This window comes from Myotis yumanensis, unplaced genomic scaffold (assembly GCF_028538775.1).
Source record: "Myotis yumanensis isolate MYYU_CA2020_CCGP unplaced genomic scaffold, mMyoYum1.0.hap1 SCAF_21, whole genome shotgun sequence".
NCBI lineage: Eukaryota > Metazoa > Chordata > Mammalia > Chiroptera > Vespertilionidae > Myotis > Myotis yumanensis.
In genome coordinates, this window is record NW_027223772.1 from 4885040 (window position 1) to 4898357 (window position 13318).

General features: G+C 37.2%; 1 protein-coding gene across 3 annotated transcripts in view; it reads right to left on the minus strand.

Annotated features, from left to right (window-relative positions):
- Positions 1–13318, minus strand: part of LINGO2 (leucine rich repeat and Ig domain containing 2) — a 1208426-nt gene that overhangs the window by 423595 nt on the left and 771513 nt on the right. The window lies entirely within an intron of this gene.

Below are 13318 nucleotides of genomic sequence, written 5' to 3' on the forward strand. Positions count from 1 at the left end.
GACTACACAAATGAGGGGTTACTTCTGGGGCCTCCATTTTACTTCACTGGTGTTTATTACTGTCTATATACCAGTACCACACTGTTTTGATTATTATAGTTTGTAGTATATTTTAAAAACAGGAGGTATGTGTCCTCCAAATTTGTTCTTCTCTTTTAATATTGTTTAGCTATATGACGTTCTTTGAGATTCCATATGAATTTTAGGATAGATTTTTTTACTTCTTCAGGAAATGACATTGGGATTTTCATAGAAGCTGTGCTGATTTCATTGCTTTCTTGGGTTGTAGTGACATTTTAAAAATTTTCATTATTCCAAAACATGAACATGGATGTCTTTACATTTATTTATATCTTAAGTTATTTTCAGGAATGTTTTATAGTTTTCATTGTATAAGTCTTTGTCTACCTTGGTTAATTCCTAAATATTTTATTATTTTTTTAAAATTTACTTTATCTTTTTATTGTTGACACTATCACAGATGTTACCCATCCCCCCACCCGCCTTTGACCACCTCCACCCAGCCATTGCTCCCTTCCCCCCCACACACACATGGTCTTCACCACACTGTTGTTTGTGTCCATGGGCTATGCTAAATAGTTTATTATTTTTAATGCTACTGTGAATGAAACTGTTGTCTTGATCATAATCAGAAGTCTCCTGACAAAGAAAAGCTTTGAACCTGATGGCTTCACTGGTGAATTTTGCCAAACACTTAAAGAATTGCTAATACCAACCTTCCTCAAACTTTTCCAAAATTTAAAATAAGAGAATACTTCCTAACTCATTCTGTGATTGCAGTGGTGCCCTGATATCCAGCCAGACAAAGACACTACAAGAAAACTATAGACTGATTTCCTTTGTGAACATTGCTGCAAAATTCTCAAGAAAACTGAATTCAGTAGCATATTAAAAGGATTATGTACCACAACCAAGTGGGATTCAACCCTGGAATTCAAGAATGGTTGAACATACTAAAAGCAACCATGGTACTAGACCTCATTACAGAATGAAGGAAAGACAGAAATAATCATCTCAATTGATGCAGAAAAATACCTGACACATTCAAAACCGTTTCATGATAAAAATACTCAACACAGTCTGGATAGGATAAATTGGCTCAACAGAGTGAAGACTGTATATGGAAAACACACAGCAAACCTCAGACTCAATGGTGACAAACTGAAAGAGTTTTCTCTAAAATCAGGAATTAGGCAAGGATATCTGCTTTGGCTACTTCTAGTCAACATAGCACCAAAGCCCTAGCCAGACCCATTAGACAAGAAAAAAGTTTTAAACCAAATTGTAAAGGAAGATGTGAAATTATATCTGATCGTAGATAATATTTTACATGTAGAAAACCCTAAAGATTACACAAGCACAAATACAACTTAGAGCTAAAAAAAGTGAATTCAACAATATAGTAGGAGTAAATGTCAACACACAAATCAGTTTCATTTCTATATAGAATCAATTAACGATCTGAAAAGGAAGTTAAGAAAACATCTACTTTTAAGAATTTATATAAAAATATGTTTGGAGGCAAAAAAAGAGGAAATAACATGGTTAACAGTAATGTGCATTAGAAAATTTAAATTTTCATTTAAAATATAACTTTCATAATAAACTTTTGTTTGATTTTATTTAAATCTTTATTGTTTAAATGTCATATGTATCCCCTTTTCTTCCACGTTGACCCCTTTTAGCCTGCCCCCATCCTCTGCCCCAGGCCTTCACCACCCTATTGTCTGTGTCCATGGGTTATGCATATGTGCATACAAGTTCTCTGATTGACCTCTTCCCACAAGTTCTCTGATTGACCTCTTCCCACCCACCCACATACCCCTGCCTGCCATAATAAACTTTTAATTCATTTTTATATTTTTCTCAAAATGACAAATAAATGGAATACTTTAATTTTAGATATGTTAGGGCTCATCTACAGTTTAAGCCTCCTTTTAGGGTTACAATAACTTTCCCAAGTTTTTACAGCTATGTCTTTATTTCTATGTATATGAATAAAGTGCATATATAAAACTACATTACCATGTAATTAAAGAATAATGAAAAGAGAACTTTATTAGGCATAAATAATTTTCCTCCTTCGCTCTCCTTCCCAGGAGTTCTCTGGTAATGGACAAATGGATGGTTTTCCTGGGCTTGATTTTCCTCATCTGTAGAAAAAATAGGAAGGTGTGTGTCACCTGGCCTGCACAGGCTGCCTCAGAGACTTTCCAGCTGTTCTCCATGATGCTAAAGGGTCCGACAGATTATGCGGGGTAAAATGTGAGGACTGGAGGCTTGAATGTGGGTAGGTTTGTGGTATCATTTGCTATGCATGAGGAGCTTGGACTGGCCATTTCTATTTCTCATACATATACAGAGGCTAAGCTTACGTTTGTGTTATAAACTGATACTCAATTTTAAGATTCATTTGACATCAGTATTATACCACTAATGCTGATTATTAAGATGATTAAAAGGACTGGTGCTTTAAAAAGAGGCTTTAAAATATAAACTATACTAATATTATAATTTAATAGGTATTAATTTTATAATTATTTAATTCTAATATTAAAAGTGTTTCTTAATGAAGTGAGTCACAAATGCGCCTCCTGTAAGACCTACATTAGCACTGAACCAGAGTGGAGCATAAGCAGAGAAGCAGCTTGTCACTTTTTATAAAATGTTTTTGACAAGTGAGAGGGGCAGACTCCATAAGCTTTCTATCCCAGGGCTTCTTGTTCTAGATGTTTAGCTATCAAAATTTTTTAAAAAATACGACTTTAAAAACTAGACTTTGTAGACTTTGCTAATTTATCTAGGAGGAGAGAGTCCCTGGTTTTATAGAATTTCATTTATTTCCAAGATCCACATGACAGTCTAGTTCATCCCTATTTATTCTGATCCAGCTCTTGAAGTAGGTAGAACGTCTTGAAACTCCTGATGAGCTGAAACGTGTGTGTGTGTGTGTGTGTGTGTGTGTGTGTGTGTTCAAACACACACATGTATAGGCAAATAGAGATGTATAGGCAAATACTTTCTCCCACCATGTGCATACTAGCCATTAAAATCTGCTGCAAAAAAAGAGGGCAATTGTCTCAGTTCAGGCTGCCGCAACAATTTCCCATAGACTGGGTGGCTTCAAAACAAACATTTATTTCCCCGGTTCTGGAAGCTTGAAATCCAAGATCAGAGTGCGGGCAAGGTCAGGTTCTTAGTGAGTGGCCTCACCTGGTTTACAGGGAACTACCTTCTTCCTGGGTCCTCACACACTGGACAGGGAGCCAGCTAACTCTGTGCCCTCTTCTAATAAAGGCACCAACCCCATTCAGGAGGGCTCCACCAACATGACCTAATGACCTCTCCAAAGCCCCACCTCCAAATACCAGCACCTTGGGATTAGTGTTTGAACACATACATTGTGGAAGGCCACAAACATTCAACCCAATGCAGAAATGAAGGGGTTAATGTTCAGTAATGGTTTTCCAAACAATGGGATGATTTAGAATAAGGAGATCCGAGAAAGTGCACCTTAGCAATTGTGAGCTTAATATTTGCAGGTCCAACCAAGTGCTTAAAACCCTGAAAGTGCCCGGTATGTAATAATCTATTAGAATGCTGAATTTGAATCATCTTCTTTTGGGAATAGAGGCAGAGATGGGGGGGGCACCCCTGAAGTGTGGCAATGAGTCATTTATTAATGAGGGAACCCAGATGACTCTTCGACAGCCTCATCTGCATTCGGCTTCACTGCTCTGTGGTCTTTGCCACAGAAATGATGGATGTTTGTCTCTGAGGAAGTAATGGTTTTGCACCAAAAATATATCCTCAGGAAATCATTAAGTATATGCAGTAAGATTTTGTGAGCAGAAAATTATTGAAAAGTTATTTATTATAGTAGAGCACAGGAAACAACTCTAGAGTTAAAAAATAAGGGGGCTATTTAAGTAAATATATAGTATGTCTAAAGAGTAAAATTTTGTATCTAAAAAATGATGCTGTGGAAAATTATTCAATGGCATGGGCGGTTAGTCATTAATTATACTGTTAAGTGACAACAGCACCACAATGCATATAACAGGAGAGAGAGATAAACATAGAGCAGACAAGAAAACCTAGATATGCACCCAAATCCCTTATAGTAGCAAATTTTTAAAAATGTATTTAGAACATAAATCAATTTACATGCCAATTAACTTCTGTTCTTTAGCCTGTAGTTGTCTGTTTTCACTTTTGACATACTGAAAAGCTTTTCTGAAGAGAGTCAAGCTGACATACAGGGTGGGCAAAAAACAGCTTATTCTTATATGATTCTTTATTAATTATTGTATTATTTTCCAAATGAAAACTGTAAATCTACTTTTGCCCACCCCATACTTAAAATGAAAATTGGATGTTCAGACTTTCCAATACATTGAGTGCCTTCCTATTACATTGACCATAAACCCCGAACTCTTTCACACGGCCTGCAGGCCCTGCGTGGAATGGCCCTGCACTGCCTCACTCAGCTCCTGCCACACTCACTCCTCCAAGCTTTGCCCAGTGCAGGGTCTCTGAATGTGCTGCTCTCCCTACAATATTTTCCAGGCACTCAGTCTTCAGGTCCCAGATGAAATGCCATTTCCTTAGATACACTCACATTCTCAGCTAAAGTCAGACATGTTGTAGCTTGTATAATTTTTCTGTAATAGTGTCATTATCAGGTTTTATTTTCTTTATCTGGCCCTTTACAGAAAAATATATTACACAATAAGATTTGTGAAAGTCATAATCACGTCTGTCATAATCATTACTATACAGTGGCTGGCGCATAGTAGGTACTAAAAATATGTTACATAAATGAGTGAACAAAAATTTTATGTTTTCTGCATACTTACATGAATTATAGTTTTAATCTCTATTGTAATCAGAAAGATCAACAATAGTTTGAGACGTTCGTTATTCAGGTCTTAATATTTACCGAATATAATATACACTATTAAATCAAGGGCTTTAATGAAACTAGTTCCATTTATTTGTATGTTTACTTTATCAAAACGTGATTTTATGTATTGAGGATTTTCATGATATCTAATGATTTTTATGAAAATCTTAGGCCAAATGCTCATCACACCAGTCTCAAATGACAGGAGTAGTTACATAAGATATGTAAACAATCTGGCTTGTCTGTTTACAAAATAAAGCAATAAAATTATATTCTTTTAGTAAAATTAAATATTTTGGGTTAAATAAATATACTTCATCATTATCCATTTTAATTAAAGATGCTAGATTAATAAGCTTGGACAGGAGTTATCATTATAATCTATACCATTCCTGAAAAGGAATAGAATTGCTATGGTTTGTCTTCTTTATTTAAAACATTCACACACACACACACACACACACACACAAAACCTGTTTCTCGGAATATTTTGAGCATCTACCATTTACGACAGTGTATTATCAACTCATTCTCACTTAAAATAGATTTTTAAATTAAATTTGCTTCAAGAGATATTACCTTTTGTGAGGCATTAATTATTTCTAGAAAGAGATAGGGAGACTCAAGATTACAAAGTGCTTCAGATGAATTACAATGAGTGGATGCTTTCTATCCCAGCATGTGCAATTCCAAATCCCATTCGAAAAACCCTCAAAATGTCTGTCAAGAAAAAATGTTGACGTGTTATCTCTTCACCGTAAGTATCTTAGAGAAGGTCAGAACCTGTCTTGAAAGCAATGAACAGTGGGGTGGTTTTGCCCAAAGAGCTGCACAGTCTAAGAAGTTGCTTTTATTAGATCATATTTAAGCTTTGAATGTTAAGATAAAGGCATGTAGTATAGCATAAAGTTATTTGTATTTTTAAATCAAATGCACACATTTTCTTATTATACCTTCAGAGATCAGGAATTATATGTATGTACTCAATTCTGTGTACTAGTAAAAGAAATATGTAGGCATATACATATGTGTTTATATATCCTCACAACCCTTTACAAGTACACAATTTATTACAGGTATTGAGTACATAAAGGTGTAGGCTACAACTGTGACTCTGGATTTGTGGGCAAGTAATCACTGCTGATAGGAAGTTTTTCTCACCATACAGTATAGGTTCAGATAAACATCCTCTTTCAATTACACACTGATTAAAAGAAGTCAGCTGTGAACATGATTAGTCTGTGAAGGACTATAGCAAGGCCAAATTGTCCCTGATTTTTAGGTCATGGAATTGGAAGAAAGGGAAATTTCAAGGTAATAAGTAGGTTAAATTTCAAGAGTGGCTGTAGTTCAGTGACGTTCAGTCCCATTCCACTAAGAGACAACACTATTAAAGTCAATAGATCCTAGGCTTTGCTTATGTAGAGATGAAGAAGTCTCCCACTCTGGTATGAAGGAGTTTCCAGTCTCACAGAGAGAGATGTAAATATAAGAAGATAATTACAGTGCAATGTACCACATAATGAGATAGAGTTGGAATCTGAAATTGGTTTGGAAAGATGAATTAGAGATTGAGGTATAAACTTACTAGTAGAACTAAGAAATACGTTTTCATCAATGGAGGATAAAAACGTTTATTTCTTCACCCCAAAGGGTTGGTCTGCATAGTTATTTATATAAGATTTTTAAGGAGGTAAAGAACATTAGATTAGGGGATAGCAAAGATGTATCCATAAATTACAGAATTGGTGAAGAAATGCTTTCACTTCCACTGTATTCATCCCAAGCAAGGAAGAAGGTTAGAGAAGGAAGAACACCAAAAAGTTATTAGTAGATGCTGGCCCATTTCAGTGATTCCAAGAATGACAGAGAAAAAACAAAAAACAAAAACAAACATTTTCTTACATAATGCTACCAAACCTTTTTTTTTTTTTTTGGACTTCATCTTTAGTAAGGAAATTTTAAAATACAAAAAAAGATCACATTATATTCATTTCTAGTTGGCTATCATGGTCATGGAGCTTATGAGGTGACACACATAGTCCTCGTTAACATCTTCAATGCCAGTGAGACAACATCTTACTCAGTGATTTTAGAGTTTGGTATCATATAGGACAATAAATTTACTATAGCTGGAATCCTAGGGCTTGGCTCTAATATATACATTTTAGATCTAAAACTTCCAGACTGACTTAATAAGTAGATAATCACCAACATGCAGCGATTTCCAGCATTTACATTTTTCATGCATTTTCTTTCCTTTCTCCAATTTATTTTTTTCTTTCCCAAGCAGAAAAGGGGATAAATTGATAAAAAGAGATATAAAAGTAAACAAGGAAGAATAAATATTCAGATTAATTTGATGATGAGCTATAAGAAAAATTGAGAAAGAAACTAATACTTCATTCCAGTTCCACTTGGAAGAAATCATGAACAAGGATTTGATAGTGGACCTGTTTATTCATGGACTAAATAAAAGGAGGGGAAAAAAAAGAAATGGAAGGCCCTAGAAAATCATCATACCCATTTTCATCCATTTAATGATTATTTCTTATAGGTAGTAAATGGCTCCATGTTTTCAAACAGGAATGTGCAAGAGGAATTTGAAGGCTCAGTATCCATACTCAGAAGTTATGAAGTGAGGCCAGGGTAGGTCAGGCACCTGCTCGGGGGACTCTGATGTAGTGGTCCACAGGCCACACTTAAAGAATGCTCTGTGTAGAGCCACCTCTTCCCTAACTTAGCCTTTCTAAATACAGCAGTTGAGTGGCAAACATTTTATAAGGGGAAAGTCATCTCTACTAACACAGGCTGTGTCTATCGCATTTGAAGCTGGCTAAATCTTCCCTCACTAATATAAAGTGATGAACTGCTGGAGCAATAATTATATATTTTGAAAAGCATTCTCCATTATTTTATTGTTGGATTGCATTTGTATAATATTCATGTATGTCTAATACTAAATCTTACTAAGTACAAGAGCTAGGCTTGGGCACCATGGAAGAAGATATAGAAAAGAAAAAAGGGAAAGACAAAGATTTGACTTGAAGTTCCACTGCCTATTTCTTGGTTAAATGACCTTTAGCAGTTCTTCTCTACCCAGAAATCAAGGAAATCAACCACATGGTCACTCTATATCCCTTTCAAACCTTAAATTCAATAATTATGCTAACAAATAAGTATATTTGTTTAGTTAGTTATATATTTATAATTATTATAGAGCATGTTTACTTAAATATGGCGCTATAGTTAAATGTCATGTGAATAAAATAAAAGCAGGCCACTTGAACATATTTCATTTGTGTTTTATGTCATGATAATTATATCTAAAATGTGGTATTGATCTAAAAATGATCATTTGATCAGTTTGATAATATAGAAATTCATATATTACATAATTATCAGGGAATGTTGATTTCATAAGGTAAGAAAAATTTCCTTAATTATGTAACAAATAGTTATTAGTTTCCTGAAAAAAAATGGCAAGCTATTATTTCATTTTTCTTGTTGAACTCTTGGATCTCTGAAAATACTATGTCACCTTGTTCAAGACTTCTGTAAAAATATCCATTCATACCTCTCTTCCAGACAGCTCAATTGTTACCACCTGTGTGATACCTGTGTCTCTTGTATGACTTCCCATTATTGTGCATATTATACTGTTTGCAATTTACATTCCTGTTTTGCCACTAAACTGTGAGCATCATAAGAGTATAGAAAATATAATCAGTAATATTGCAATAACTCTGTATGATGCCAGGTGGGTAAATGGAATATTGAGGGAACACTTTATAAAGTATATGATTGTATGTATAACACTATGCTATGCATCTGAAAACTAATATGAAGTATATATATATATTTTTTTTATTAAATAAAAAATGGTATCTTAAAAGAAATAGAATCAATTGTATTTGTCACTATATCCCTCATCCTGGAGAAAATCTGTAGCACAAGGTAGATTCTGAATGGATGTATGTGAATAAATCCATAGTAATTTCAGATAATTTTATTGGTTAACTCTTTTGTCAGGAGGAAGGAGACTGAATTTTGACCCTTAGATATGAACCACTGAACACTATATTGAACCATAATCATAAGAATGTCTGAGAGTACCCACATTTTCCCCATGAAAACTACTATTTTAAACTAGCAAATAACAGATTCTAACAACAAAGTATTGGGTGTTCTTAATTTGCTGATACCTTGAGAATGTGGTTAGTAGCTTATGTCCTAATTCGGCTATTTATTAACTATGTAGTGATAGGCAATTTATTTTACCTATCTAACAATACTTGCCTTGTTTCTGGACTGTTAATGGAGAGAAAAAACAATATCTACTTCTCCTAAAGTATGTAAGGGATTTAAAATATTTGGATTCAGTGCCTAGCAATTAGGAAGCATTTAATTAATGTAAAGAATTAGAGATTATAACCTCTTGATTATTATAGAAATTTCTTGATTACAAAGGAATCTTAGAATATGAAAAAAACTAGAGGCCCAGTGCATGAACTTTGTGCATGGAGGGGGGATCCCTCAGCCCGGCCTGCACCCTCTCACAATCCAGGACCCCTCGGGGGATGTCCGACTGCCGGTTTAGGCCCAATGAATGGAGCCTAAACCGGCAGTCAGACATCCCCCTCCCAATCCAGGACCACTGGCTCCTAACCACTTGCCTGCCTGCCTGCCTGATTGCTGCTAACCACTCTGTCTGCCTGCCTCATCGTCCCTAATCACTCGTTTGCCTGCCTGATTGCTCTTAACCACTCTCCCTGCCTGCCTGATTGCCCTTAACTATTCTGCCTTCCTACCTGATGCCCTTAACTGCTCGCCTGCCTGCCTGATTGCCCCTAACCACTCTGCCTCAGCCCCTGCCACAGCGGCTTCATCCAAAAGGACATCCGGAATGATGTCCGGAAGGTCGTTCAGCTGTCCGGTCTAATTAGCATATTATGCTTTTACTAGAGGCCCGGTGCACGAAATTCGTGCACTGGGGATGGGTGGGGGGTCCCTTAGTCCAGCATGTGCCCTCATGCAGTCCGGGACCCCTCCCTTGTTACTGCCCACCTGCTTGCTGCTTCCTACCGCTTGGCTTGCTGCTCCTTAGTGCTGCCACGAAGGCCTTGGGTCTGCTGGGTGCCGGGCCTGCGGGTTTGTGTCTCTGATAACCCCAGCAGCCCCAGCACTAAGGTGGCAGGGCTTGGGGCTGCCGGTCTTTGATCAGGGCCCCAGCAGCCCCAGCACCAAGGTGGTGGGCCTTGGGGCTGCTGGGTACAGGCCCCTCGTTGCGTGTTTGTGTCTTCTATCAGGCCCCCAGCAGCCCCAGCAGCCCCAGCACCACCTAAATAACTTAAGGGAAACTTTATTTAGTCTTCTTTTAAAAGCAATCTAGTTTAAAAATGAGTTGCAGTTAAGACAGAACAAAGAACATGGTACCTAAGAGTGAGATAGACTGACAGAGGAGAGGCTGGGCACTGGTCAGGGGCTTACATGCCAACTGTTCTCCACCTGGGAAATGATGTAAAATTGGTTTCTTTAGTTTTCTGCTTAATGGTCTTCTCCAGCACTCAGGTCAGAGGAGCCACCTTCCAGCCTGTAGGCTGCTTCTCAGAGTCGAAAATTTCGCCATAGGCCTCTGCCTAGGACAGGACCTCTGCACCCCCAGGGTGCATAAACACACAGGGCTTCCATCAGGCTCCGCTGATCCCAGGCCAGGAGGCCTCTCGGCTCTGCTGATCCCGGGGCCCTGAGGCCTCTCGGCTCCGCTGATCCCCGGGCAGTGAGGCCTCTCTGCTCTGCGGCTTCAGGGCTGTTTGGCTTCGCTCTACCGCTTGGAGCCTGAGTATGCAGATTAACCGCCATCTTTTAGCTTCTATAATTGAAACATTGTATCTTTTGGAGCTGTTGCTTCAGGAGCTCAGAGCCCCACAGCTGCAGACGGGAACCTTGGTTTCCTCTATCGCTGGGGAAACCAAGCATCCTGTTCTCAGCTGCCTGGCTGCCGGCCACCATCTTGGCTGACAGTTAATTTGCATATACTCACTGATTAGCCAATGAAAAGGGTAGCGGTCGTACGCTAATTACCATGTTTCTCTTTTATTAGTGTAGATTATTATAGATGTCCATACTAATTAATTATTCAATATAATTTTTAATATTGGCTTGAGATAACCTTTTTAATCATGTTAAAGAATTATCTTTTTAAATCTGGAATGGATTTTATTGATTTTAACAAATGCATTCTTAGTATCAAAATATTCACATATATTTTTCTCCTTTGATCCATACATGTGATGCATTATGGAACTCCTTTACTAATGTTAATCAGTCTTAACAATTACAGAATAAATACCTCATGGCTAAAGTATATATATTTTTTACTAAATTGCTAAAATATATGCTCATATTATTTTGTTGTCTTTTTTTGTTATTTTTATATTTCTGGTTATTTTAGTATCAAGGTTACCAAAATGAACAAAGAAGATACCATCATTTTCTTAGAACAGCCAATAGTTTAAAAACTATTTGATGCTGTGTTTTGTATTTATTTATTTATTTATTATTTATAATTTTTATTAATTTCAGAGAGGAAGGGAGAGGAAGAAAAGAGATAGAAACATCAATGATGAGAGAGAATCATTGATTGGCTGCCTCCTGCACACCCCACATGGGGGATCGAGACCTCAACCCGGGCATGTGCCCTGACTGGGAATCAAGCTGTGATCTCCTGGTTCACAGGTTGATGTGCAACCACTGAGCCATGCCTGCCAGGCATGTTTTGCTTATTTTTAAAAAATTTATTCTTTTTTTTTTTTTTTTTCAAATATATTCTATTGACTTTTTTACAGAGAGGAAGGGAGAGAGACAGAGAGCCAGAAACATCGATGAGAGAGAAACATCGACCAGCTGCCTCCTGCACATCTCCCACTGGGGATGTGCCCGCAACCCAGGTACATGCCCTCGACCGGAATTGAACCCGGGACCCCTCAGTCCGCAGGCCGACGCTCTATCCACTGAGCCAAACCGGTTTTGGCTAAAAAATTTATTCTTGCCGAAACCGGTTTGGCTCAGTGGATAGAGCGTCGGCCTGAGGACTGAAAGGTCCCAGGTTCGATTCCGGTCAAGGGCATGTACCTGGGTTGCGGGCACATCCCCAGTGGGAGATGTGCAGGAGCAGGTGATCGATGTTTCTCTCTCATCGATGTTTCTAACTCTCTATCTCTCGCCTTTCCTCTCTGTAAAAAATCAATAAAATATATTTTAAAAAAAAATTTATTCTTGACTTCTTGTTTTTCTTAAAATGTATGAGCTAGGATTACAAAGAAAATGCATATCTGTATATATAAAAGGTTAATATGCAAAGTGTCCTCTCGAAAGTTTGACTGGGAGTTTGATCACTCGCTATGATGTGCGCTGACCACCAGGGGGCAGCACAGAATGAAGGAAGGCCCTGGCCAGCATCCAGCAGCCAGGGAAGGAAGGCCCCGGCCGGCAGCTTGGAAGGCCTGGATCAGTCCTGATCACTGGCCAGGCCTAGGAACCCTACCCGTGCACAAATTTCATGCATCAGGCCTCTAGTTTATTAAATATTTATTGAGTGGTAGACACGTCACATACATTATCTCACTTTTGCAATACCCATCTCTAGTTAGTATTACTATCCCAATTCTTAGATGTGAAAACATATTCAAAGGGGTTATTTGCTTCAACTATACATAACAAGTTGATAAACCATATTTTTTTAAAAAATGTATAAAGTAATTCCATTGTAGAAAAATTAGAATCTAAAGAAAAAATTTTAAATCATCAATACAAAATGACACATTTGCAATTTGACCATGGTATAAGCCAAAAGTTAAGAAGGCCTTGGGTGAAAATTGGGAAGTATATAATTCAGCCCTCCTATGTAATTTCTTATAGTTTTCTCATTTTCATCTTTGTAACCTCACCAAAAAAATTTCACAGCTCAAATAAACTTACAACCCCAGAATATCCAAAGAATGATGTGTAAACATAAATCAGAGTGGTCAAATACTCTAGAAGTAATCTTTTTTTTTTTTTAATCTGCCAAATTTCTTACTTAGGCCTAAGCACTAATAAGTCCCTTCTTAATTACACAGTCAATTTTAGGAAGCATAATGCGACATTTTCTTCTTGATAATTAGCAACACTATTTTACAGTTAAGACAGGAACATTCCTTTAGTGTTATATAATTTTCAGTTTAAACTTGTAAACTCACTCTAAATTCTTGCTTCATCTACTGTATATACAACTACATTTTCTTACACATTGCTTCCTCCTAGCATCTATATGTCATTGTTTGTAAAGAGACCAAAAGAGGCAGAGCAAGGGGATTATTTGTATTCACTGCAGGGATTACTGTGGGGCTA